Here is a 9055-nt window from a genome sequence, read left to right as displayed (position 1 = left end):
TCCTACAGATATATATTAAGAGAAATGTTCATTGTTAAAAAATTTAATAGGAGTTAAAGAAATGAAGATAAGAAATTTTGATTTTCTACCAATGTTTTCACTCAATCATCTGGGGCCATCTCGTGTATTTTGCAGAGTTTTATTTACCATTTGTAAAAATACTACAGTAAAGTAAAACCATCTTTCAATTCACTTCATGGTAAAAATGAGAAGTTTTTCTGAGAGGACACTTCATCAGGCACATATAACTTTTAAAATAGCTTTTTAAAGGAAATACAAGAAGAATAAAGTAGTTTTCAACAATGTATTAATAATTTGATTTGGAAATCAGCATTTCCGTCGATATTCACTGCAGGATAGTTTGTTGTACAGCTCAGTTGGATGGATAGCACTGTTTTGATAGAACTAGGCACTGGTCCAAGAACAGAGATTTAAATCTTAAATATGAAACAGTCCTTTGTTTTGCTTTTCTCCTTCTTTGCAAAGCTCATTTTGTGGCTTTAAAAATATTTACTCAAGGGAGACTATCCTCAGGAACTATAACCAAGTTGCCAACTTGATATTATTTGAGAGGGTGCCAAAAATACCCTTGAAAAAACAACTCCCCATTTCCTCCCTGATGCCTGAAATTTCAACAGTTGTGATTCACTCAGTTGCACTGATGGTTGACATTTTCCTCTGGTAACTTTTGAGACGGGGAAGTCTGCAGGGGTATGGGTGCGCAAACAAGCCCAAGATCACTGCACTATACTGTCATTCAGCCTACATTTCTCCATAGTCTCCACGAAGGTAGTCTGATGTTCTAGGTTTACTGAAACCCAGCTAATTCATCGCTATAGCATGTGTTTTGTTGAGCGGTTCTTGGGTAAGCCAAAGGGATTCTCATTGCTAGGGCTTTGAGCAGAACAGAGGAAAGAAGGCAATGATACCATTGTATTCTCTATACACTGCATATCCTGGGAACCCGCAGAGAAGAAAATCAGATTGACTTTCAGTTGCTTTTAAATGCTCATAAATTATAGTTTGGAAAATCATCTTTAGAATTTAACCAGACATTTCTCTTGAAATAATTAAGACATTAACCTGTTTTCAATACTTCCTCAGTCTCCATTTCTCTCATTCTCTCACTCTTTTATTTTCAGTAGTTGCTTGGAATTATGAGGAGCTCTAAAATGAACTAAAAAGTTTCCTCAGCATTGCTAAATTGTTAAGGCCTGAATATTTCACTTCATCTAAAGTAGGCAGCTGTCCCTAAGGCTTTATTAGTCTGTGGTACTTTACATCTTTAACTATAATAAATTATAATTTATTCTTTATGTTGCTAAATAAATGTTTTCCTGTTTTAAGACCACTGTTTATGTTAGAGAAAAAAGAAATAGGAGTTAATTAGTTCTGCCTTCTTTTGTCATCTGTTAGCATTTATTAACAAAACTAGCTTCTCCCAAATTGAAAAGGAGACCTGAGGTCTTTGCTTTGTCTTAACAAATCTTATAGGATTAATTGACTAATTCAACTGTAAACACATACACATTTGATTTTTAAATACTAATAAGTATGGAATTAAAAAAGAATTTGTAGTGCCAATTTTATATCAATCTGAAGGCATAGACCCTATTCCTTAGAGAGAAATAATTTATTGGAAATCCATATTTTTTTCGGCTTGAATTAATTTTATTCTTGCAATGTTCACTAGATTTTGGGCACGTACAAATGGTGGAAAGTCTTCTAGAACTATCTTGATTACAACAAATTCCCAGGCGTCATTATCAAAAGGTTCCATGAAATTATTTTCTGGAAACGAACATTATTGTAACAACTAAATGTGTGGAAGTGGCTTTGGAACTGGGTGATGGATAGTGGCTGAAAGAATTTTGAGGTACATGATAGAAATTGGAACATATTTAAGAGCAACTCTAATGAAGTCTCAGATGAAAATGAGGAACATGTTGTTGGAGACGAGGAAGCCAAAGGGGCAGGGTTTCCCTGCAGACCCATGGAGATGACATTGCCAACGTGGTGGGTCTGGAAGATGGGACATAAAGTCAAAAAGGATTATTCTTAAGTCTCAAGACCCAGTGGAATTTGTCTTGCTAGGTTTTGAACTTGGTTTAGACCTGATACCCCTCTCTTCTTTCTTATTTCTCATTTTTGGAATGGGAATGTCTATCTTATGCCTGTCTTATCACTGCATTGTGAAAGCACATAACTTGTCTGGCTTCACAGGTTTATAACTGGAGAGAAATTTTGCCTCAAATGAATCATACATCAAATCTCACCCATATCTGATTTCGATGATATTTAGATGAAAATTTGGACTTTATAGAGTTGATGCCACAATAAATTAGGATTTTGAGAGCTGCTGATATGAAATGAAATGTATTTTGCATGTGAGAAGGACATGGGCCGGAGGTGGATTGCTATGGACAGTCCCCCTAAACTCATATGTTGAAGCCTGAACCCCCAATGTAATAGTATTTGGAGATGGGCCTTTTGGAGGTAATTAGGTTCAGATGAGGTCATGAGAGTGGAACTTTCATGATGGGATCCCTTATAAGAAGAGAGACACCAAAGAGCTTGTTTTGTCTATCTCTCTCTACCTACATGTACCAAGGATAGGCTGTGTGAGGACATATCAAGATGTACTCATGTGCATCCCAAGGAGATAGCTCTTACTAACCAGATATTGATCCTGCTTGTACCTTTATCTTGTACCTTCAGTCTCCAGAACTGTGAGAAATAAATTCCTGTTTTTTTAAGCCACTTAAGGTATTTAACACAAGCAAAGTATTATTTCTTGTGGTTCCTGTTCTTTTTCTTGAGAAAAAGAGGGATGAAAACTTTCAATTGTAGGATTAAAGAATGAAGTCAATGGGTGATAAAAAGACTTATTTATCCTTGGAATAAGCACTTCAAATAGCATATTTCCCTTGACACAATAGTTACCTACAAATTACCAAACAATTTATTTTTGTTATCAGAAAAGAAACAAAACTACAACACAGGTGGTAATCACTCATTCCCTTTTCCAAAGGGAACTTTTCTTTTTTATCCCTGTCCTCCAGCATGTTACTGTTCTCCTTGGCATGAAAATCTGATAAGGCTCAAAAAGGATAGGAAAACTTAACTTCAATATTTTCCTGCTGAGCTAGAGAGTGCTTTGCAGACCCTAGCCAGATGAAAATCTTAGCTGCAGCATCAGAAAAAGCACACCTGACTTTGTCCCTTCCTAAATGCCTATCTCTGGAAAGTAGCTCTATAGAGATACTGAGTAAGAAATTTGAAGTAGATTTTTCTTCATGCTTAAAAGGATTAACTATGAAGATAAATTTGTTTGTCTGCTACATCAGCTTTTTGTAAATACAGAATTCCCTCACTTATCGCGGGTATTATATTCTAGACCCTCCTCCCCCATGATAGGTGAAAATCCGCAAAGTAGGAACCTTACATTTATTTTAGTATTTATGTATATTAAGGCTTTATAAACCCTTCCCACACACTTATAAACCATTCCCGGTCCCTTATTAACCTTTCTCACTCCCTTATTAACCTTTTCCACACTTTTATAAACACTACTTATGTTCTTAACCATATTCTACACTCTTAAACCTACGTAACTTTAACAACATATGTATACAGTACCACAAAATCTAGCGATATAGTGAAGAATCCGCAATAAATAATTAAATATAATATTTTTTAAAATCCCGCAATACAGTGAGGCTGTGATAAGTGAACCGCGATATAGAGAGGGACTACTGTATACACCTTCACTAGAATCAACTTCCCTTTAATTCTCTTAAGTTGGAGATCTTGAAGAATTTGATTTATTGACAACTAACCAAAAAATGGGCCACAGTGGAATCTTGTTCATTATTGTTTATGGAATAACAAAAAAACATATCACCATGTAGCCATATTGTCAGAGGAAGGTTTACCTTGCAAACCTGCTCCTTGAGAGGCAAAAGAGTAGGAAAGCAATAGAATAACACACTCTTAGACATCCCACAGGTGACTGTTCATTTCCAGGCTGGGTTGAGGTGTTAGCTGTCTGACTGTAAGTGAATTCATTGCTCAGAGGCCCAGTTTCCTCATTTGCAAAGTGGGTTACACTATAAATCTCAGATTGTTGTGAGGAATTAAATAACACATGAAGAGCTCCTGCTACATAACATGCATTCAATTACAAGCAGTTGCCACAGAATTCACCCCTTGGTGGCAGTTACCCAGTCTCCTCATCTATACCCATGCAAACCTAGTGTCCCCTGGAAGAATCCCTTAGGACTGGCAGTGGGCTCAAGATAAGAGGAGAACAAAAGTCAATAGAAGAACACTCTCTGTAGTCAAAGGGTGGGACTAGCGTGCCACCTTGGGAAATGGAAGCTACTGAAAGAAAACTCCTGGCCCTAATGAATAAGCCTATTGAAATGTCCTTAGAAATGCTTATCAATGGGTGACAGAAAGCATCTAGAGATTCTTATCTGCAATCATTCTGGTAGAGGAAAGGCTATAGGAAAACTGTCAGAATAGAGCCACCATCCTTGGAAACCTGGAAAAAGAATAAAGGGGGAGTCTTGAGCAAAGACCACAAGGAACTGGTGTGAGGCCAGAACCAGCGAGGCGAGCAGCAATGGCTCCCAGAGTCTGGTGGGACCCATAAGGAGGCAAACCTGCAGTAAGAGCTAGCATAAGCAATATCAGGGATGTACTAGAATGGAAGGCATGGTGGGGAAAGTTCTGGGAAGGGCCAGGCACTGCCTAGGTGCAGGACTAGTGGATGATCTGCCTCTCCTAGTCTGAAGTGGCCTGAATCAGCAACAGCCACAGCTGTAAAACAAACATCTGTATATTTAACACTTTCCTGTTTATTTCCATTAATAAATTAATTTTTAATTCTTCCTTCTTATTCTTTAACAGTGAATCAGAGGCAGCTTACAATAAAAAGTATACAAACAATAGGACCCCATTAAAATAAGAAAGAACATGACCTAATATAGAAAGGGAGAAGGAAAAATATCCGGAGAATATTTAGGAAAAATTTAGTCTACAATTAGCAGCTCTGAGCATCCTGTAGTTAAAGGAAAACAAAAACAAAAAAGAACTGTAGTGGCTTTCACAGCATTCAGACAAAGTGTTAACATGTCAATAGAAGATACTGCTGGTGTTCACCATTTCTGATCTCTGTTCCTTCCTAAGCATGTGAAAAACCACAGCTCTCAACTCCCCTTGTAGATGAGCAGAGACAAGACTGGTTTTGACCAATGAATGGTGAGAAGAAACATGTGACTTCTGAAGCAAGGTAATGGAAAGTCTTGCACGTGCTCCACGAATCACACACGTGGATTCAAAGGAGCCACCAGATCCAGACAACTTGGACCACAAAGAAAACAGCTATACTGGAGGGACCCCTGACCTGCAGAGGACTTTGTACAAGTGAGAAGAAATCTTTACATGTTAAGCCACTGAGATCTTGGAATTTTCTACTACCACAGCATGAACCTAGTCTACTTTAAATTAAACATCAAGTATGGTGCCTGACATAGAAGCCACTCTGTACTTATCCCCTCAGTCAGTAAAATAAGGTGTCTATAATTTTCAAGAGCAATACAGACTTTTTTCTGAAGCTAAATTCTTGAGAGGAATTTATTTTATGCATCTTTAAGGGAAGAATAACCAACAATCTAGTGAAACATATCTTCAAAGGTGGATTTTACAGAGGATACAGATATATTCTTCTATCTAAACCTTTAATTTAATAAAAACATAAGCATGTTATTATATTGTAATTCATCTGGAGGATCCAGGTAGTTTCTGGCAATTTAGGAGAAAGCAGAGACAGAGCTGACACAGAGGTCACAGATGTGTGGCCTGTAGCCCAGATCTGGATTGCAGAAGTCTTTTTCTTTGCTTGCTGTATTTTAACATTTTTGAACTAGTTTCTAACTTTGAGAAACCAAGAGCATCCACATAAAAATCTTGATTTCTAGCTACTCTGATTTTTAAAAAATTAATTTTGGCAACACCAGCACTATATTCCCTAAGTGGTGAAAAGAGCTAGCCCTTAAAAAACAGCTTGTTCCCAAGACTTCAGAGTTGTCGCCCGCACCAACCCACATCCCTCATTTTCATTACCTGACTGGCTCTCTCTTGGACATTTGAGTTTCTGACTCTAGGCTTAAAAGACCTAGAACTCGGACCATCACAGAGCTTCAAGGACATTTGTTTCAATAGTTCAGGAAACTGGACTCCAGACCATATTCCTTACTTTAAACCACTCGTTTCATTTTGGTATATTTTGTGTACTGGGATTTCCAGAAGGAAACAAAAGGCTCACTGGAGGTGGGAAAATGTGAGGAGGATTTAATCATGTATGGACAGGGTGTGAGAAAAATATGGCATTTAGCACAGTTCTGTGGGCCTGAATGGGCAAGGGTGAGGGAGTGGTCACAAAGAGAGACATACTGTGTGTAGAGAAACATCTGACATGAACTATGACCTTCAGAAGAGGGATTCAGCCAGAAGACAAAGGAGAAACCAGGGAAAAGAATGCTTTACCTATGCTTTGCCCATTGGTTGAACCCAAATAAAAGCCAGAAGGCAAGGTAATCCATTGAATTTGTTCAGAAAGGTACCTCCTGAAGCACAGGGCAGAAAGAAAAAGGTAACAAGAGGATCAGGAGGGAAAAATACAAGATAACCAGCACAGCTTTCAGGTAGAAATCTGGGGAAGAAATAGGTCTACTGCTGCGAAATAGTAAATTAATGATAAATAGGGGACAGATAGACAGACACTGTTAATCTAGAGAGCTAGATGAAAAGCTTGATCAGTTTGCTAGGGCTGCCATAACCAAGCTCTGCAAATTGGGTGGCTAAAACAACAGAAATTTATTGTCTCACAGTTCAGGAGGTTAGAAGTCCAAGATGAAGGTATGAACAGGACTGGTTCCTTCCGAGGGCTGGGAGAATATATTCCATGCCTCTCTCCTACTTTTGGTGGTTTACTCTCCATCTTTGGCACTCCTTGACTTCTGTCACCGTGATACCTGTCTTGTTCTTCAGATGGCATTCTCCCCATGCACATGTCAGTCCCTGTGTCCAAATTTCCCATTTTTACTAGGACACCAATCGTACTGGATTAGGGCCCAACTTTAATGACCTCACACTAATTGGATCATCAGCAAGGCACTGGGGTCTTGGACTTCAACATTTTTTAGAGAGTCATGATTCAACCAACAATGCTGACTGAATTCTTAGACCCATTGTTCTCAGCTGATGGTAAATTAGCATTTGTGAAATGTGGACTCTACCAGATGGATGAAGGGTTTTCATAAAATTTACTCGTATTTGATTCTGTGTTTTTTATATTCCTACCTTAAGTAAAATATATACCCAGTAATACCAATGTAATTTATTGTCTTTGTGTTTGCCAAGTCACTATAGCATTCAATTGTATATTCAAAAGTATGATTTCTATTTTAAAACACTAACACAATTATTGCTTTGCTTAGTGTGTATAGTAGAATTCAACAAAATTCCCAACAAGTAACTGCAATGTTTATTTCCTATAAAAGGCATAAATTATATCTCTAATAATAGGATTCCTCTAAACATGTAAATAACCTTTTGGGAAAAGTAGGATGCATTCTATTATGGTGAACCAGGTTTTCTGATAGAATGATGAGTTCTCCTTGAAAAGTTATGAATCACCACCTAATATCCCTTTCGGCTCCATCTCATTTGGGTTGTAATACTAAGGATCAAAAGTTATGATTTCAAATAGGTTATAAATAAACTCACCCTTGAGAATGATACAATCATATTTACAATCACATATTTTAAAAAGCACCAACATTCAAGATATGTGAAATGATCAGCCATAAGTACCTGATAGAGGTAGTTTTATAAACTACATCCAGATTCCTTTTGAGGTATTGCTGCCAGATTTCTATCTTCATCTCCTCATACCACATAAACAACTGAGCAAGGTCTTATGTAACAAAAAATAAATCTGGAAAATTTCCATCAACTCAGTCTGGAGTGGTTAAAGACCTCAGTTGACATATTTCAGTTATTTTAATTGAATATGCTATTTTAAGAAATAACTATGTTTGCGTGCCTACTTTTATATCCCATTGCCATGCTCTGTAGCAAAGTCAGAGCCTAGTTATTCCCAAAAATGTACATTCTTTTGTCAGCCTCCATCTTTAGTCCACTTAGGGAGATCTTCAGGGCTAGCATTTAACCTGTCATGCATTCATTCATGCATTCCCTTTGATTTATGGGGCTCCCACTATGTACCAGACTCTCCTTGCTAGAGTCACTTCCAAGAATATTACTGTTAGCATTGCCCTCTTGACCAATAACTAGGACTGACATTCAGAACATTAAAAGTTGCTCTAGATTCTTTTCCCGCTCTAGTTTTTCTTTTTAAAAGGATGTAGACATATTTGGGGACTATGCAAATGCTGAATACCATGGGGATTTTGTTGTAATTGTTTTTTAATGGCTTGTGAGAGATTTCATAAGATTTACACAGAGTAGCTTTGGGTGTTTTCTAAAGCCTTAGTTTCAACAGTATGGCTGTTCATTCATCCGCTTTTGGATGCGTGTGGTACTGGCAGGTCTCAACTAGAATGTTCAATCAGTTTTGGAGGAGATCTATGATAATGTCCTATACAGTAAAATGCTGGATATAGAGGGTCAACTGAAGTGTACATAAGAGTACAGGTGTGTCCTGGACAGGAAAGAAGGGGATTATTGAGCAGTTGTTGAGGCAGAAAAGAATAAGCAGAAATTCAGTTACCAGAATAAGAATCAAGATAGGAATTCACACTCAGAAATAAGGCAGAAATTCACATCATAGTTGGGCTGGTATTAAAGCACCATCAGACTGAGTCACCTGCTGATATAAAACAGGCCCTGGAATCATTCCTATCTTAATTCAGGATTGGCTTGAGAATCCAAGTATAGGTAAGCCTACAGGGGATGTCAAGGAAGGGTCAGAGAAAAGGTGACAAAGCAGGCCCTGACTGCCCTAAGATTTTACTGATAATCGGTC

Source organism: Furipterus horrens, unplaced genomic scaffold (genome assembly GCF_987537825.1).
Source record: "Furipterus horrens unplaced genomic scaffold, mFurHor1.1.pri manual_scaffold_4, whole genome shotgun sequence".
Taxonomy (NCBI): domain Eukaryota; kingdom Metazoa; phylum Chordata; class Mammalia; order Chiroptera; family Furipteridae; genus Furipterus; species Furipterus horrens.
The sequence above is the reverse complement of the archived record's forward strand: the minus strand, read 5'-3'. Positions refer to the sequence as shown.